This window comes from Mercenaria mercenaria, chromosome 16, assembly GCF_021730395.1.
Source record: "Mercenaria mercenaria strain notata chromosome 16, MADL_Memer_1, whole genome shotgun sequence".
NCBI classification, from domain to species: Eukaryota; Metazoa; Mollusca; class Bivalvia; order Venerida; family Veneridae; genus Mercenaria; species Mercenaria mercenaria.
Window position 1 is genome coordinate 35,346,074 of NC_069376.1, and position 21,284 is coordinate 35,367,357.

Consider the following 21,284-nt stretch of genomic DNA (forward strand, 5'->3'; position numbering starts at 1 on the left):
TATCGCCATATTTTTCTAAAGTTCATAGTCTAATATATATTCTAGAGGAATTTTACAATATTTAAATTCGCCCTATTCTTTTCCATTGAAAATGATGACGTTCACCTTGATATGAACTGTAAAAGGAACGGCACGAAAATTACGTCTAAACAGCTTAGAGATATTGCGCCGCTGTTTTGACGACGTCCAATATAGTCAGGGAGAACGTTCTTTTAGTTAGGTGACGTCGCAGCCGTTTCTCTGTTGAACAGAATGGCCGGGAAGCTGATGTTAATGTTAAATGCAACAAAATGTGTGGAATTTATAATATAATCTTGTTTACAAATGGAAAGGAAATATAGTGTAAATATCAGAAATAAAACTTTGTTTCGATGTTCATGCGAATTGAACGACAGAATAGGATCGGCAAATCCATGAATGACAAAATAGGATTGGAAAATCCATGAATCGCTAGCTTACTTTCGCATGAAAAAAAAACATTTCATTTGGAGCAAGCGAATTTACTATGAATTATGCAAAAAGATCCAAATAGATCAGAATAATATCCTAGCATAATATTAAACTACGTTGATTATATGGAATAAATTGATAGGGGTTATTAATGAAAAATTCAGTAGATAAATCATAACAATAAATCAGAATATATGAAAATATGTTGTGACTCACCGCTGCAAAATACCTGCAAGAACGTGAAATTTCAATCAGATCTAAGATCTTTGTGGAAAACCTTACATGAATAGAAGCATGCACTACCAATTTAAATTTGGAGATTGTCTGCACTACGTAGTTTTAAAAAATCAGTTAGAATTTTAATGTTTGTTATACATTTAGTGAAGAACACTTAAAATAGGAGTACTTAAAAGGATTGATTCCGAAATATTTAATTGTAACAAAAAGGTATGTATTACTCTTCAAGTCTTGGATACTTTACTTGCATCTGAATTTGAAAATAATATCTGGACTTTTTTTCAAAAATGTCTTAACTATAAACTATTCTACCGTCTAAGGCTTTTCTCTTGTATGTAGAATGCAGAGCGTTTTGTGGCGAATGCTTGACATCAATTAGTATGTTTTACTTTTGCGAACTTCTTTTATTTGCTGATTACTTGCACACTTACTTTTAAGAAAACTAGTGTTCATATAAATGCAACATTCTAGGACAGAATACTTTCAGTATCATTCACATTTAAACAAAATTTCCTACTGGCATTTTTAATCTCATATTTTAGAGGAAGGATGGTTCATATTTATTGAATCAGATCTTTAGTGGGGTTTTTTTTTTGGTTGGGGGGCGAGGGGGGGGGGGGGGCTAAGACGATTTTATTAAAGGGCAATGAGTTCGTAAAATCACATACTTGTTGTATAACATTATAGATTTCATTGAAATAAAGCAAATAAAAAACAAATTACAGTATTGGAAAAAAACAAGCCATTTAATAAATATCTTACAAAGACAGTTTGCGGGTTTGGGTTAGATAATTTTACTTGCAAGAGTTGTTGTAGTATGCAAGAGTTGTTGCTTGTAGTATTATTGAACATCACATACTTGATGTATAACATTAAAATTTTCATTGAAATAAAGCAAAATAAATCAATTTGCCAGTAACTTTATAGAATTTTTTTCAACAATTAAGCACGTTACAATTATGTAATATGTGTTTACTAATATTGGTAACCATAATATCACCAATATAGAATACTATTTTGAAAAAGTTTTCGGATTTAGCCTGAAGGAATTAATCCGTTTTATCTGTCCAATACATGTTTTACTGTTCTGTCCCACAGAGTTGGATACCTAAAATATTCTTAATGAGTTGTCCCCCTTTAAATAAGAATGCCATTTGTAATGAAAAAATGTAAACAATTGTCAAAAACGATGTTTTACCTAGTTATGTAAAGTTTAAACTCTCGCACGATGTTGCAAATGCATCAAAACGAAGACATGAAGCAGCTTTTAAAAATGGTGAGTTTTTAAAGGCGCTGAACTGTCCAGAAGTGTGGCCCCTTCATGCAGTCCCTTTCCGGAATTCAATAAATATATCAGTAAATTGACAATGGTTTTGTAGAATAATATAAATGTTTTATACGCTGTTAAATTTTCAAGTAAAACAATGCTTTCTTTCTATGATTTGATGACGTTCGAACTTTTTTGTCTGAAACATGGATCTATACCTTAAGCTATTTTAAACATACCATTACAACGAGAGTATGTTTTCTCTCTTCCCGTTAATATTCAGGTGAGGCCATAAATTATGAAATCTTTCACGATAGTTTTACAAAATAGATTGTTCTGATGTGATGTGATAAAGTCAAAATGCCAATATGAGCTGGCTGAAAAAGTGCGACCTGTATCTCTAATCAACCTTCATATCTCTGTTCTTAATGCATCTGCTTGTTTTTCATTTGTTCCCTTTCAATATATTTACGAAAGAATAAAACCAACTTCCGTTCCTGCCGACATGAAATATGATAATTGGAAAGCTGTTAAGATTCTTAGTTTTGATAGATTTAATAATCATGTAAGTGCTTATCTTGCATCATTAAGTAATTTTCCAGACTATGTATTCATTTGATTATAATACTGCAAATGAATTTCTCGGATTTTCATTGGTTAACATGCACGTTATATAAAACCGTATACCCCGTGAGCGAATTTCCCCTTCAGCGGGCCCCTCTACACTGACGGTATATACGGAAAGTGAATATCGATTTTGATTGGCCGTTGCGCAAGGCCATTTTTCAGTTTACATTAGAAACAAAATGGCGGACGTCTCTCGATTCGAAAATTAATTCAATGATTACCCTTCTTTGAGATGGTTTCATATCAATCATGGAGTTATTCTATACATTTAATAAAGTTTATTTTCTGGAAAGCTCGTCATTTTGTTGTTATTCATAGGAGACAAAGCAGTATGAGTCATATTTTTCTTGCCAATAATGGCAATATTCACCAGTTGATTTAAACAAGCACTTAATCTTGTGTACAACACTGTCAACAGGAACTGAACGACTGGTCACTGCAGATAAGTCTGCTTAGTCTGTATAAACTAATTAAATAAAAAAAAATGATTTACTATCATTACAAATTCAAATAACTAAATGGTATCACTTCATAAATTTATTTCTAATAACAATACAGTTACTGCAGTGAGCAAATTTCAAGACTGGATTAAAAAACATTGACAACAATTTTTTAAAATGAATATAACAGCAAAAAATTTTAACAGGAGTTTTCTTTAAAAACAAATTTAAAATACAAAATTAATTCAACTAAGAGCGGTCAAACCAGCACTTGCCGCGAGGTGTATTCCAGTGCTCGGTGAAACGTAAATTTGAAATAAATCAATATAATAAAAAAGAATTAAGAAATAATAGAGTCTATATCTCATCCAGTGATTTGTCGTTGAATAAATCATTGTTTGGAGTTCAGATGCGAAGGAATTATATCACGAGGGCGCAGCCCGAATGATATAATAATACGCATCTGAACGACAAACAATGATTTATTCAAGAGCAAATCACTAATTGAGATGTATTATTTCGATTCTAACACGTTACCAAGGATTCTTGCCGACATTCATTAAATATTTGCCCGTTTTCAATCGGTTTCTTTTCCAGTGCGCCGCTATGCCGTTTGACGCCATGACGTAATAACTGTGACGTCAGAACAGTGATTTGTTGTATAATAATTCACTGTTTTCTGTCTTCTTTGTTTAATAGGAAAATGAATCGGATCGTGTTAGAATAATTAATTTTACGGGTAGAATGCACTTTAGTGGTCCCCGGAAGTTTACAATGTGCATGCGCAGCAAGGGGATGTGGGGACGGCAGCCCCCAAACATATTCATCTCAAAATAAAGTTACCTCTTTTAACTTCTAATATTTAAGACATTATTAAACTACTATTATTATAGGGACCGCTAAAGTGCAAGTGCTCCAATTTTACAGCAAATCCAAACAACAATAATCATCATCATTTACAACTGTGTCATAATGTAGTACACACGGAATGACTGCCATTTCCGTGTGACTATATATATATATATAGTCAGTAGTCCAACTGATTTGACGCCATCCTAGGAAATATTGAGATAATTTTTTCATATGGGCAATATCCCCACTCGCGTCAAACACTCGAAAGACCAAAATAGTTGAAGCAATTTCCGATGAAATTTTCATTGCTGTTGACGCTTGTCGACTAATATCGTCAGGTAATTCAGCATTGTTCCGACATAAATATTTGTACAGAATCATTCAACATGAAAATAAGCCAGGCACTGGATACACCAGTCTAAAAGTGAATTCCAGAATAAAAGTTCCTACTACCTCAACTCAAGAATTTTTGAATGATGTGTAATATTTGAAAAGTAAAGAAATTACAAACCGACAAATCAAACAGAAGCTTGAAAACATCAATACCTGAATTACATACTCATATTTATACTCTTCCAAGTGGCACGAGTGAATGCGAATTACATACATCAACATTTTTCCATACAGTAAAACCTGTCTTAAACAGCCAGCCAAGGGTGTTGGGAAAAGTGGCTGTTTACAGCAGGTGGCTGCTTAATGCAGGTAATTTATAGAATAAATGACCATTTTGGGAAATGATCGAGACACAGGCTGCTTAAGACAGGTTGGCTGCTAATTAGAGGTGACCGCTTAAGCAGGTTTTACAGTACTGGCATACAATTTTCGTATCGGGTATGTGACGTCATTTGTAACATCACTGTTTCGATCTTTTAATATCAAAATTTTCAATTTTACTTTGGTTAAAGAACTTATTTATTTCATCTACCAGAATAATTCTAAGATTAGACCTAACTCTGTGTATGTAATGAAAATTAGCTTTGCATCCAGAAATATGAATTTGTTCTTTCTCAGAATAATATTGCGCTAGTCTAGGATCTGCTGCAGAAATTATGCATATTTTTCGACAAAAATCAAATAATAAAGTCTAAGCAATAAATATATTTGTTGACAAGACTTTGTGTTAGTAATGACTTAGCAGGGCTTATGTCATATGACACAGTTAATTTGACAATAGGTGCTGTCCTGTAAGTGACTTCATGAAATACATTTATTAAATCCAAAATCTGACCGGCTGCAGCAATACTGAAGACAAGAGTTTTTAACATGGTGTAATTTATGTTACCATTATTGTCCTACTAGTCGTAATGTATGTTCGGTGTCAGAGTTTATATTGCGTCTTTGCAAAAATGTTCCATTCCATATGACTGTGTGAAAGGTGCCATATTCACGGTGTCAGAGTTTATGTAGCGTCTTGGCAAAAATGTTCCATTCCATATGTGTGAAAGGTGCCATATTCTCGGTGTCAGAGTTTATGTGGCAAAAATTTTCCATTCCATATGTGTGAAAGGTGCCATATTCTCGGTGTCAGAGTTTATGTAGCATCTTGGCAAAAATGTTCCATTCCATATGTGTGAAAGATGCCATATTTCTGTGAATAGGTTATTCTTTGGCAGTGATTGGCCAGCAGGTATCATCATCATTGGCTATACATACCTGCAATTAAATATAAAAAGAATTTTTTATTCCAAAGACCACACAAAGTATATTTTTCCAAAATTACTTTTAAATGCGACTGAAGTGCATAGATATTCTATAAAATTAATCAAATTTCAGAGGGATTGGCATGAAACTTTACATTATTCTGAACCGTGTATTTGTCAAATTTTCTCGGCATAACATTAACCCTTACCCTGCTAAATTTCTATAATGAACTTGTCCATCTTTCAGTTTGGACAGTACCATTAAATGTTAAAAGGAGTGCTTACCAAAAAGATACTGACTGAATGGCCAACAATGCAGATCATGATCAGACTGCATGGATGTGCAGGCTGATCATGATCTAGTATCTACACTAGACGCAAAGGCAGAATCAGTCGTGTCCAGCATGATAAGGGTTAAAACAACAACAGCACAAATGGAACGCTTTTAATCAATGACAGAAATTTATGAGCAGCACCATTTTTACACAAATATTGGTTAGATGAACGTATCACATTATTATCTAAATTAATTTTAATTATAGTAAAATATCTTAACAGAACAATACAAAAGTCATCAATAAATTTGTTATCGGTCGGTTAAAAAAAACCAATAGGTCAGGCTATGTGTCCGGTTACTGGACATCTAAGACACAGGTTAAACTTCCAGTTAACGGATGGCTGGACACTGACACTGCTCATTATTTATAGTTGGGTGTTCTCATTTAAATATTAGCTATGAATAGCTAAGTTTATATTCGGGTGTTAGCTATGATTCATGAATAGCTAAGTTTATATTCGGGTGTAATCATTTGAATATTAGCTGTGAATAGCAGTTGAACCACTCTTTGAAAAGGAATATTTTAAAACATCTGCCATATTCTGAAATACCTACATTTCTCTTATGATCCCTGGATTCTGTTCCTGAAATGACTTCTAGTTCAATGCAGCCACAGCATGTTGAATAACATCATCTGATTGCACTTAATAGATGACCTGACATCTAACATTTGATTTTTCCTAGATTTCCACGTTATATGAACATCCAAAGAGCTACTGTGAGTACTGGTACTTCTTTGGCACATCATGACATATTCACTCTACTTCCGTGTTCAGGCTAAAAGAACACGCGACCCGAGGCTGAACAGCTTAGATAGAAGATTAAACGGATAAGCAAGTTTTACTTCAGTTCTCCTTTACTACAATCCAAGTTCTTACTCGAGAAACTCGAAACTAGCTGTAAATTTCCTTAAAACATTTATAATTCCATTTGTAAATCCAATTTCTTCCGCAACCAAAAAAAAACGCAAACCTACCGTTATCTTCGTATGTTTCCGCGTCTTTTACGGAAAGGCACGAAAAACAAGGTGCGGATTGAGGCACCAAATGGGGAATTGAAAAAAATAGTAATATTTGTCAAACTAAGGAAAATCGTTGCTATTGAGACCAAATACGCAAATTTGCAGTATTATAAATTCGTTATAAAGGTTTCTGACGGGATATACGGTGGGCATATAGCCTGCTGAGATTCATATAACCCTCGGCTATCGCCTCGGGTTATATGAATCACAGCCAGGCTATATGCCCACCGTATATCCCGTCAAAAACCTTTATAACTAATAGTATACGCACAGCACTTATGGTAAAATATGTAATAGTAGTACATATTTTGCTACTTAAATAATTTCTATCTGCATAATACAAAATGTATTTTAATAAACGATGCGATTAATCAAGAATGATATATATATAAATGTGGAATTTAAGAAAACTGCAAAGTGTGGTACTCATTACAGAAATGTAAAAGAGATATTAGAAACTATATTTTAGATATTATTACTAAACATTAGCCAAAATGCATACATTTTAAAATAGTAAACATTAAGCCAAAAAAAAATAATATTGTGTTTTACATTTTTATTAACAATTTAAAAGTAATAATAAATAGAAATATGTAAACAGAAAACAAACAAATGATAAAAGAAATATCTCCCTATCAATAAGATATTGTGCACAAAAGGGTATCTATATGTTTGACACAGAGCAAATGTTCCCTCTGTTTCCAATTTTAGTTCTGTGCCATCATTTGAAAGTACATGTTTCATCTTTAAAAGGGAATCTGTATTTATGTTTATGTTGCCTCGTTTCCCCATCTTGAATTTTAATTCCGTTACAGCATCTTTTTGTTGTGGGCCTACTTTGCGATGTATGAATCTATGGCTGTGTTTGTGGTGCACTGTCCGGGAAATGTACCCTTACTTTTTATCTTTTAGCTATATTCTAAAGTATAAAAAATCACTCTCGGGTCAATTTTCTGTGAAATCCTGATATTGTAGATAAACATGAGTTCGACGTCCTGAGAAGAATCGCGAAGTTTCATAAATGAAAAGAAATTGAATAGAGTTGTAATATTATAAATTCTATGGAAATGTATTATTCAAAATCAACATGTTCCAAAATCTTGAATCAAAATACTTTCTTTGAGTGTGTGTTTGTTCTTTTGGTATTTCATGCACAAGACTTTTAATTGTACAATTTGACCAATATCTGTGCTCTGCTTTGATAGTATTGCGACAGGTCAGGTACTTAAATATAACACATTTTAAGATCGATGGTTCCTTTTTCTAATTTCTGCTTTTGGAAATGGATATAAAACTCAGGGCATCTTAGTCCAACAACATGTATTTAAACGTTTTCTCCAGCCTTACCTTACCATAATCGTATATATAAGGTGACTTGTAGGGTTTAAATATTGGCAACAATCAGGGTACGCGAACAGAGACCTAGTAAGGTACACTTTAGAAAGGTAAATTTCTAATTATATATAGGAAAAGTATACTAATACCCGAACCATAATGCTACAAAATCCAGATCAGCTGAAATACAGCTCTAGTAAACCGCCTCGATAACCTAGTGGTAGAGCGTCTGCTTCGAGTGCGGGAGGTCGTTGGGGTTCGAACGTCGGCCAAGTCATACCAAAGACGTAGAGAATGGTACTGGTATCTCCCTTGCTTGGCGATCAGCATTAAAAAAGGGAAACTGGCCTCATCTCTCATAACCTCGTGGCGATGGATTCCATCAGGAATGAGGTGTTAAGAGTGATTAATATAAGTTGTAGAACTTGTTTCACAATCGACCTAAAATAAATTAGTATAAACTAGTAAACTTTTATTACACCTTGTTATGATACCTATACTGGTGTAGGAAATCCGACAAAGTTCAGAACTTCACCTGAAATAAAGCATTTTTTAAAAAAATGTTTTGGACAGAAACACGTCCACATAACACATAAAAGCTGTCAAAACTGCTTGTGAAAATAAAACGGCATTTGACAAAGCGATTCCCGAACAATCCAGACATATCTAACAAAACCGGAGAAAAACCGCAGAAAGAGAACAAGCGGAATATCTACGGAGATGGGTATTAAAATGGTTCATTAGATACTTGATCATTTAAACTTATTTGATTTTACTAAGTGCTTAATACATGTTAGATTTTCATTGGTAGTGACTTTAGGATTTGATTTTCCTATCCTTATAATTGTTTGTCTCCAACAGATAATACGAAAAGTGAAAAATATCATAAAATATTGCCTAAATGTGTGGACTACGGATAAAATTTATCAATAAAAGCAACCAAGGTTTTAATCGATTTTAGACAAACAAGAAACAACAAACCTGAAATAGTTTGTTAACAGCGTCATTCTCTTCCGGTATAACACAAAGTACATTGTATTGTATTACAGTATATGCGCACAATTAGACCTGTGTAGAGCATTGATATCTTTCTATAACATGTTTTGAGTTGATAAATATTAAACCACATTTCAGTACGCGATTAACATCTGTTTAGCAAAAAGACTGCTACGGATGTTTATCAATACCTTTTCATACTTTCGTAAATTGTTTATTACGACTTGGAAGTCTTTGATGGTGTTTGTATCTGTTAGAACTAGCGTAATGATTAAGTCTCTCTCTCGTTATTACGTTGACGTCGAATCGACGTAAAATTCAACTCAGTTACTAACTAACCTGACTTGTAAAGTTGACCAAAACATATTTCTTTTCTATAGTTTGTAACTGAAATATGTCAAGCCGAAAAGTGTCTGCAGCGCTGTAACCATTTATTATTCATGTTTTAGCCACGTACGACGTTTACAAGAAATAAGAGAGGAATTTCCGCAGTTTTAGACAAACAAGAAACAACAAACCTGAAATAGTTTGTTAACAGCGTCATTCTCTTCCGGTATAACACAAAGTACATTGTATTGTATTACAGTATATGCGCACAATTAGACCTGTGTAGAGCATTGATATCTTTCTATAACATGTTTTGAGTTGATAAATATTAAACCACATTTCAGTACGCGATTAACATCTGTTTAGCAAAAAGACTGCTACGGATGTTTATCAATACCTTTTCATACTTTCGTAAATTGTTTATTACGACTTGGAAGTCTTTGATGGTGTTTGTATCTGTTAGAACTAGCGTAATGATTAAGTCTCTCTCTCGTTATTACGTTGACGTCGAATCGACGTAAAATTCAACTCAGTTACTAACTAACCTGACTTGTAAAGTTGACCAAAACATATTTCTTTTCTATAGTTTGTAACTGAAATATGTCAAGCCGAAAAGTGTCTGCAGCGCTGTAACCATTTATTATTCATGTTTTAGCCACGTACGACGTTTACAAGAAATAAGAGAGGAATTTCCGCAGTTTTGCTCTTTAAGGTAGTTCTGCACGTTTGTTAAACCGGAAGTGATGGCGTAACGTCATTTATCCGGAAAACGTAGAATAAAGCCTGGATTCGGCGTACTGAAATGAAAATCATTTCATGACTTAATGGCTACCCGTGAGTAAATTTATTACAATGGCAGCGTAACTATCTTTCTAAAGTTAAAATATGATATTAAAACATCTGACACGTTAGTTAATTCAAAGTAATTGCTTAAAACCAGCTTGAAATGTGTGGGTCACTTTAATTATTGGCAAATATCTCAAAAGCAAGCATACGGACTTATACATTTTATTTCACCATATTATAGGCCATATGTTTATTTACGACTGTGAGAAGTTTCATTAGAATCTACATTGTAGAAAAAATTCTATTCGCGAAAATGTTATGAAAATTGTGATTTGTCCATAGACTTCCATTATGAAAACTGGCATGATGTCCTAATTTTTCAAATCAGTCTAGCAATAAATCAAGCACACGACCATATCTTTTTTATTTGCTGATTTTTCTAAATATATTCGGAAGTTTTGAAAAATCAGTGTTTAATCAAATTCTACATTGTAGAAAAAATTTTGATCCAAACGTGCAGAACTACCTTAAGATTAATTTCTTCGTTAATTTTCTTGTAGCGGCACCTATCATGATACACGTTCTGAGAATCAATTAAGCAAAAATCTGAATAAGGGACTCATTTACAAATCCGGTTTATCGCCAAACTTTCTAAAGTGCACACATTCCTAAGAACGTTTTCACCTTGAAGCAAGCGGATTTACTATGACGTATGCAAATAGAACACTATATATACGTGCATAATGCTACGCACTAGTAATATTTTGTTTCAGTGTCCATTACGTTGATTATGATCAAACTAACTCTGGAATTAATTAGAGTATTCCATTTGATTAGGTACTATTAACTATGAATCTGTCATAGGTAAATGATAACAATCTATCATAATTTATGATAAAACCCTGTTTGTGACTACCGCTGCAAAGAACCTGCCAGTACAGATCGTGAAATTTCAATCAAATTAAACATCTGCGTGGAAACGTCGACGTCTAAAATAAATAGAGGCGTTTAACACTAATTACTATTTTGAAGATTGTCTACACAACGCAGTTATAAAAAAAATAGTAAGAGTTTTAATGTTTGTTCTACAAAGGAGTAAATCAAAGGATTTAATGTGGAAATAACTAAATTGTAATAGATAGGTATGTGTTACTCCATAAGTCTTTTATACTTTTTCCAGGTTTATTTTTTTTTTTTCGACCTTTTCTAGATAATATCTAAACTAGACAAGTCTATTGATTTTGGCAGAACACCTGTTTTCTTTGTGCGTGGTATGTGGAAATCGTAGTTATTTGTCGAGTATGCTTGTCATTCATTAGAATGCTTTATTTTACGCCATTCTATTATTTGCTAATTACATTCACAATATTGTGTGTAATTGCAACATTCTTAGGACAGACTACCATTATTATCATTTACTTTTTTTATTTTTAGCCTGCTAAATTTCTAAATCACTCAATTTGGGCAGTACCATTTATCATTTAAAGGGATGTTCACTGAAAATTTAATGACTGAATAGCGAACACTGCAGACCATGTGCAGGCTGATCTTGGTCTGCACTGGTTGCAAAGACAGAATCACATGCCGCCAGCAGACTAAAGGTTAACAGAATTGCTAACCGGCAAATTCTAAACTCATATAAAACATATTTTCGGGAAAGCATGTTAAATTCTTAACTGAATATTACGAATGTTCTCTCCTTTTTGGGGGTAAGCGAGGAGGGGAGTTCGCGTGGTGGGGTCGCTATAGGCTAATATCATTTTATTTACAAGAACGATCGCTTAACGTATAAAAATGTAAAGTGTCCGTACAATCACATTCCTGTTAAATATTATACAATGTAGTTTTCAAAGAAATGACCAAAAAATATTGAATTTCAAAGGCATAACATTTTATTAATACATTATTAAAATATTTAGCAAAAAGTCTGCCTTTAATATAAAAAAAAACATTTGAACTTCAATTCATGTAAATTAAATATTGTTGGTAAAACTGTATTGCTAGGAATTGGAATTTTTAAAAGAAAATGACATCATAACAGTAAAAAGAAAGAAGCATTTTACTAATCATTGCAACGCGCCAGTGGCCCAGTTGACGTTTTGACGTCTTAAATGAAAAGTCACCAATAACCGATATAACATTACATAAATTTCTGCAATAAGAAATCACCTCAACACCGTAAATATTTTTCATAATATTTATGTGATGTCTCTTTAAAATTGGATGTCAATCGGTTATTCGGTTTCTAACAGCGTTTTGTCCAAGGTAGTCATATATAGTATTACACAAAGATGACGCCACACGAGCAGTCAGAAATCTGAACAAAACATTAAGAAGTGCAAGAACTTGGGAAATGCCTGAACTTCTGAATTAGTGTAGAAAACTACAGTGTTGCCTGGATTTGAAAGATGTCTTAATCATCCATTGGCATTAATCGTAATCATTTGATAAGGTAAAAGGTTACTTGTTCTTTTATTAATAATGTTTGCATCAATGAATATATTTGTGGACGTTCAGTAGTACCAAATTGTTAACAGTGTTTGTCTTATTTTGTCCAAAACGTTACTTACCACATTCGTATATGTAGGTGAAGTATGTTACTGTAGAAACACTTTTATCATATTTAGCTCATCTGATTTTTTGAAAAAAGAATGATCAGTTATTGTCATCACTTGATCGGCGTCGGCGTCGGCGTCGGCGTTGCCTGGTTAAGTTTTATGTTTAGGTCAGCTTTACCACTAAACTACCAAAGCTATTGCTTTAAAACTTGCAACATTTGTTCACCATCATTAGCAGACTCTGTACAGCAAGAGACAAAACTCCATCCTGCTTTTTGCAAGAATTAAGGCCCCTTTGGACTTAGAAAATATCAGATTTCTTGGTTAAGTTTTATGTTTAGGTCAACTTTTCTCCTAAACTATTAAAGCTATTGCTTGGAAACTTGCAACACTTGCAACATCTAAAGCTGTCTCTGTACAGCAAGAAACATAACTCCGTCCTGCTTTTTGCAAGAATTATGGCCCCTTTTGGACTTAGAAAAAATCAGATTTCTTGGTTAAGTTTTACGTTTAGGACAATTTTCTCCTTTACGGTCAAATCTGTTGCTTTAAAACTTAGAACAGTTCTTCGCCATTAAAAGCTGACACGACACAGCAAGCACCGTAAGAATTATGGCCCCTTTTGGACTTAGAAAATCATGGGTAGGTCAATTATATTATACAAAGACAAAAAATCAGATGAGCGTCTGCACCCGCAAGGCGGTGCTCTTGTTTTGAATGTGTTATTAGCAAGTGTTGAGATCAGTTCAACACTGAAGTACTCAATAGATCCACTGACTTAATTTTATTTGTTCAGCATACAAAACTATCTTAATTGGAACGTTTTTCAACCGTTTGCATTATGTATTACAATATACTTCGCATGTTCTTTATTAATGTTTATATCAAGTGTAGTAGGAAATTACAAATCATATATCCTTAGATCATAGATAACGAAATCACAAAAAAACATCACTTTGGCAATACTCCTGTTACAGATGTCTGTTAATACAATTTTTATACAATATTTATAAAAAAAATCTTGATGTTTATATCACTTAGCACTTGAGATATGAATAACAACACAGAACTAATTCAACCTGGGGTGTATAGATAAACCTTTACAGAAATGTGACACTTGTTCAAAGCAACACTGTATTAACTCCTTTTTAAAACAACGGATGATAATTCATTGTGCAACTAAAGAAATACCTTATAATTCAACGAAACTATTGCAGCCATTAAATTGAGTTGCTATAAAAATATTTCTAACAGCATAATATGGGAGTAAACAAACACTGACCGAACAAATGTGTTTTAGAATATTTACTTTCGATAGCACTATGTTGATTCACTTACTTTAAAGTGCCACAAAGAAACAGACGTTGATTTAATATGTACAATGTGTAAAATGTCTAGTTTACCCTAGCATCGGTTTATGTGAAGTAATATTAATGTATTTTATAGGTAGATAAAATTATTTATGTCATTGTTGTACATTTGGGCGAATGGGTCCCATTCTGAATTATGTTAATATTTGTACTACGGTAAAAGCAAAGGAGTTCCTTTTATCACGTGATACCGTTTAACCAATCGGGAAACGGCATCTTCCTTCGGAAAAATTCCGGAGTGAAAAGCACGCTTATTTCTTCTAAGTTTATTTTGGCTAATTTCTGGTTTACCTTAAGGATGTACGATCGAATTTTTTCTAACGTTAAGAATATTTTCATACTCTGTGAGCTTGAAGAACATTAGTTTTCAAGACAAACAAGAGAAGAAAAAACATAGGTCACCGAACTCGTTTTAATTTTATAGGGCATTTTCTACACCCATTGTTTAAGCATTTCTGAAATGGTTGTACTTAATAAAACATATAATATCCCATTTAATGTTATAGGGATTTCATGTCTTACAGGTTAATATAAATACAAGGTGATGTCAGTATTATATAAGCATAAATGTCACAAACAAATCTCTTTCATTTTTACATGTTGACATAATTACCCCACCCACTTTATTTTCAATGGAAAAATGTATTTAGATCTACAAAAAAAATTCTGACGGTAAGATTTTTAAAATATTTTGCAGCTTTAATGACGCACAAAAATGCTTTAAAATGGAAAGAAAAAAAGTAGGGGTCACCCTGCATCTAAGAGATTTATTAAGAAAAAACTGTCAAAAACTTGTGAATTTTGATATTTTGTGTTCTTTTCTATTTAATTTATTTTTTCCAGATAAAATAAAGAGTTATCTTGAAAATTGTTATTTCAATTATAGCTTATCATTATATGTATCAGTCAGAAAATATCAAAACGAAACCTGATCTACTTTCATAGATATTTGAAATTACCTACCCCTACCCCGTTGTAAAACTTACGTCAATTTTAGACAAATGCCAGCCATAAATAAGGGTGAATTTTTTTTTTTCTCTAAAAGCAGAATCTATTTGCTTAAATGGTACTTTATTAGCCATATTTTAATGATTTAGCATTAATTTTCGGCGAAACTTTTGTTGGAAGGCAATATTTGAAGAAACATATTCAAAATGGCAGATATCCTGGAAAAAAAACGCTCGTACATCCTTAAGTGAATCGATTAACTTTTTATGGTAATCTAATACACACTATATTTGTTAACATTTACACTCTAGTTCACTGCAGTACGGATGGGATATATTTATAAATTTTGATGTTTTTTCTGTACACGGCGTTGGACTGTAAACTTTGCTGAATAATTCAAAGTTGCGGTTTCCATCCAGCTTTTCGTACATTCTTTTGTGACTCGTTTGAAACATTTTATTAGGAGCCAGCCACAGCTACATTTCCGTTTAAAACTATCATCGTCATCATTGGTCCAATATTCTGGTTATCCTATAGCTAACGTCGAAACACTACGGAATAATTTTTTGGGCATTGGCAATTTTTCTCCGGACGTTGTGGTTCTCGTGATTGGAACAAACGATTTCTCTTGACGAGAAGCGGACCTCAACACTATTACTTCATCAATTTTGGATCTTGCGGACAAGTTGATATCTCTTGAACATGTGAAAAGAGTGGTAATCTGCTAGATTTTGCATCGGCAACCGTCTGGAACAGGCCGCAGCCAAGTAGACACTTCCCGGTGTACTAGCCGGGTTGATGACACAAATTATCTGTCATCAGCACGGATTCAAGAACTTCCGCATACTCGGGTTACCTTTTGGCGTCTAAAAGGATTTTGGTCGCAAATAGCCCAGTCCACTGCCTTTTCAGCAGACGGTGTAGACCTGTCAGATGGAGCCAACAGCAGTTATATTACAACATCTATGCTGCAATGGTTAACACATTAAACAGAGGGCTACAGACTTAGATGAACAAGATACGTATTCTTTTTACTCATAGCATTCTATGCACATTATGCTTCCTTTCATTTGAAGAGTATACCAATATTGTTCAGCAGATAATGTAAAGGGCATTCTTAATGGTTTACGTTTGCCCAAGTTTTATTCTATATACCCTACTGCTTTGAATAACCTTTCACTATAGCTTTCAAGGCAGGCCGACTATTCCTTCAATATTACAGCCTGTGACCGTCTGTACGATGTGTATCTTTTTGTCAATAATACACAAAATACAAGACAATTTATAGCAGACTGCAAGGGTTGAGCGGTTTACTTATTTTCTGATTTTATCAGGAATCTGTCCTTGCAGGCTAGCAAAGTCAATAATTAATGAGTCTATATTCAACTGTGCAATAGCTTGCCGTGCTATTTAAACGTTACAGTATTTCAAGATTATATCTTTGTTTGTTTTTTGTTTTGTTATGGTGACATGTGCAGTAAATCAAACTATGTACCTTATAACCTTTTCCTGGTGTAAAGTTTCATTCAGTAAAAAGATAATTCTCTGATATTTTCATTATTATGGAATTTATTGTTGTATCCAATGATAGGTGTCTCTAAAAGCAGTGCAGTCTGACATTTCAAATGGTATGGTAAATGATGAACAACAGCTCTGACCTTCAATATAAACGAGTGTGGTGTTTTAATTATTTTATCGACCGCAGCTCGCAAGCATAAGATATCAAGTTACAGTACGATTTGGCTAATTTCATAAATTTGTTAACGGCATTTGATTCAGAGTCTAAGTATAGGTTATAGATCATTTATTGACTTTCTAATGCAATTAAGTTTGCCGAAACGGAGCACAGCGTAGTGAAGGCAAAACTTAATGCATTAGAATGTCAGTATGTGGATCTATAACCGACTTATAGTTAAAACGCCCCTTTTCGTCAATCAGCAACATCTCCGTCTCACATAGGGAATCATTCTTTGAAAATATCTTAAATCAGTAGAAAAATATTCTTTTAAATTTTAAATTTGCACATTTGTACATAGCTATTTTTTACAATATCTTATGAAAAAATCGGTTTCTGTTTTATTTTTCAAAGGTGACTTTGTGAAAAAAGTTTAAGATTTGAATTTGAATTTCCCTAGGAGGTGTGGCCGACATTGTCTGTACACAAAATCATGCGGATGACGTAGATCTAATTATAAATACAGTAGACGACTCACTTATTGAGTAGTTTGTAGAACCCAATATTACATTCTATGTAATATAATATGCAGGTATAACTTTATGCACTCTGGTTTATTTTAGACCAGTAGAGGTAAATTGACCTCCAGTTTACATTTGAATTTAATGAACAATAGGAAAATTTGGATATATATAAATAGCAAAAATAAGTGCACTTTCCAGGTCAATGCTGTATTTAAATCGTGGAGTTAATACAAAGCTTGAAAGGCGCAGAAAGGTAAAACTTGAACTTCGAAAGGACAACTTGCATTATAAAGATAAAAGAATAAAAAACAGCACAATTTGATATTTATATTGATATAGACATATTATTTCTTGAATGCAGTCCCTCTTTTGGCAGTTCCTCCGCCTCCCTGAATGTGGGAAATCCATAGTAGGCGGAACAATGAATACTCATTAATTGTGTGCCACTCCATGATAAAGTGGAACATTTATTTCAGTTATGAAATAATATGAAAATAAGTTGGTTACATTTTTGAAAATCCTTGGCTTGTCATTGGATAAAAAAGATGTCTGAACTATACTTTCTTTTTTGGCATTGAAATCACAATAAACTTAAAAGGTAAAAGTGTGAATTTTAATTTCATTTGATTGTTTAGAGTATATATTTGCCTTATCAGTTTCAAACTTAGTAAAAAGAACAGTTGTCATTTTTAAGATAAAATAAGATCTAAATGTTTTTTTGACAAATATGGAAATTGTATATAGTTTAGTCTGGCTGTAACTCCTCGTATTATTAGTAACTTTGGACCAGTTTTCAGTTCCAGACTATGTTCTGATGTTTCAGACTATGTTCTGATGTATTATAAGTGTAACAAAATAATAATAACACTTTTTTCGTAGTAAGTTTTCACAGCGTGTTACATTGTCTTACGTTACAGACTACTTTTAGAAGTTCCAGACTATGTCTCTGATGTTTTCCAGATTTCTAGACTATGTTCTGAAGTTCATGAATATTTGCTTATGTTACAGACTACTCCGTTTTTCAGACTTTGTTCTGATGTTCCAGACTATGTTCTGATGTTCCAGACTGTTCTGATGTATTATAATTGTAACAAAATAATAATGATACTTTTTAATGGTAAGTTTTCACAGTGTGTTACATTGTCTTACGTTCCACACTAATTTTAGATTTCCATACGAGTTATGACGTTCCAGACTATGTCTCTGATGTTTTCCAGTCTCTGTTCTGATGTTTTCCAGACTATGTTCTGATGTTTTCAAGACTATTTTGATATTTCAGTCTATGTATTGTGTTTTCCAGAAAGTGATTTCCGATATGTTTGATGTTTCCAACTATGTCTCTGATGTTTTCCAGTTCTGTTTGATGTTTCCAGACTATGTTCTGATGTTTTCCAAGACTATGTTTGATGTTTTCCAGACTATGTTCTGATGTTTCAATGTCTGACGTATTCAGTATTCTTGATGTTTTCCAGACTATGTTCTGATCTTTTCCAGACTATGCTCTGATATTTTCCAGTCTATGTTCTGATGTTTTCCAGACTATGTCTCTGATGATTCCAGACTGTGCTCTGATATTTTCCAGTCTATGTCCCTGATGTTTTCCAGACTATTTTCTGATGTTTTCCAGACTATGTTCTGATGTTTTCCAGACTATGTTTTGGTGTTTTCCAAACTATGTTCTGATGTTTTCCAGACTACATTTTGATGTTTTCCAGACTATGTTCTGATGTTTTCCAGACTATGTTCTGATGTTTTCCAGACTATGTTCTGATGTTTTCCAGTCTATGTTCTGATGTTTTCCAAACTATGTTCTGATGTTTTCCAGACTATGTTTTGATGTTTTCCAGACTATGTTCTGATGTTTTCAAGACTATGTTTTGATGTTTTCCAGACTATGTTCTGATGTTTTCCAGAATATGTTCTGACGTTTTCCAGACTATGTCTCTGATGTTTTCCAGACTATGTTCTGATCTTTTCCAGACTATGCTCTGATATTTTCCAGACTATGTTCTGGTGTTTTCCAGACTATGTCTCTGATGTTTTCCAGACTATGTTCTGATGTTTTCCAGACTATGTTCTTAAGTTCATGAATATTTGCTTCTGTTACAGAATACTTTGTTTTTCAGACTGATGTTATGTTCCAGTTCGAGACTTTGTTCTCATGTTACAGACTATGTTCTGATGTTCCAGTCTATGTTTTGATGTTCCAGACTATGTTCTGATGTTCCAGACTATGTTCTGGCGTATGATTTAAACATGAAATAGTAATATTAAGATTCACAATGTTTTAATATTATTATGTTCTTCTTGAAACTTTACTGCAGCGCCGCCACCGTCTATTATTTCACCCACGCTAGATCAGAACTTTACTTGAAAGAGGGGTTTCACAGTATATTCTCTTGTTAAGGCACTAATAGTTACTATCATGATACATATTATCAGAATCAAAAATCACAAAATATAAATAAGAGGGTCATTGGCAACTGCGGTTTATCGCCATTTTTTCTAATTTCATAGTCTAATATATATTCTAGAGGAATTATTACAATATTTACATTCACCCTATTCTTTTCCATGGAAAATAATGACGTTGATCTTAATATGAACTGTAAAAGGAACGGCGCGAAAGTTATGACAACGCTGCATAGAGATAACGGGCCGCTGTTTTGACAACGTCCGCGTATAGTCAGAGAGAACGTTCCTTAGATGATGCCGCAGCCGTTCCTCTAGTGATCAGAATGGCCAGGAAGCTGATTTTAATGTTAAATGTAATAAAATGTGTGAAATTTATAATATAATCTTGTTTACAAATTGAAAGGAAATATAATGTAAATATAAGAAATAAAACTTTGTTTCGGTGTTCATGCGAATTGTACGACAGAATAGGATCGGCAAATCCATGAATCACTATGAACGACAAAATAGGATTGGCAAATCCAAGAATCGCTGGCATCATTTCGCATGAACACCGAAAAAATAACCATTTCATTTCTTAATGGGAGCAAGCGAATTTACTATGAATTATTCAAAAAGATCCGAATAGATCACTATAATATCCTAGCATAATTTTACACACCATTGCTATTTTGTTCCAGTGTCCATTACGTTGATTATCTGGAATAAATTGATAGGGGTTATTAATGAATGAGGCATTAGATAAATCATAACAATAAATCAAAATATATGAAAATCTGTTTGTGACTCACCGCTGCAAAATACCTGCCAGAACGTGAAATTTCAATCAGATTTAAAATCTTTGTTGAAAGTCTTACATTAATAGAAGCATGCGCTACTAATTTAAATTTGAAGATTGTCTACACTACGTAGTTTTAAAATGCAGTTAGAATTTTAATGTTTGTTATACATTTAGTGAAGAACACTTAAAAAGGAGTATTTAGAAGGATTGATACCGAAATATTTAATTGTAACCAAAAGGTATGTATTATTCTTCAAGTCTTTGATACTTCTTTATTTGAAAAATTGAAAAAAAAATTATCTGGACTTTTTTCCCTTAACTAAAATATTCTATCATCTTGGGCAGATTGTGTGTTGTATCTAGATTGCAGTGCTATTTGTAGAGAATGTTCGTCACGAATTAGTATGCTTTATTTTACGACCTCTTTTTATTTGCCAATTACATGATTACATGCACAATTATTTCGTATTACATGTATTTCTAAGAAAACAAGTATTCATGTATATGCAAAATTCTAAGCCAAAATATTTTCAGCATCATTCACATTTAAACAAAATTGGCATTTTAAACTCATGTTTCGGAGACATCTTTTTTATTGATCTTTAGTGGAGTTTATTTAATTTTTTTTGGTGGGGAGGGGAGGTGATGGCTAAGATCATTTTACTTTCAAGAGTTGTTATTTGTAGTATTAAAGCGCA

The 21,284-nt window shown here is 33.2% G+C and overlaps 1 protein-coding gene across 10 annotated transcripts in view; it reads left to right on the forward strand.

Moving 5' to 3' along the window:
* The first annotated feature begins 247 nt into the window (after positions 1-247).
* The window catches only part of LOC123539600 (adenosine receptor A1-like), a 59,605-nt gene continuing 38,568 nt past the window's right edge, over positions 248-21,284 (forward strand). For 2 of the 10 annotated variants that reach the window (XM_053526716.1, XM_053526715.1), the window contains exon 1: positions 282-897. The gene's annotated coding sequence lies outside the window, so the exon portion shown is untranslated. Of the gene's footprint in view, positions 898-10,905; positions 11,458-20,618; positions 20,826-21,284 lie in introns of those variants that run through there. The other 8 variants (XM_053526719.1, XM_053526722.1, XM_053526717.1 and 5 more) reach the window with 6 other exon arrangements.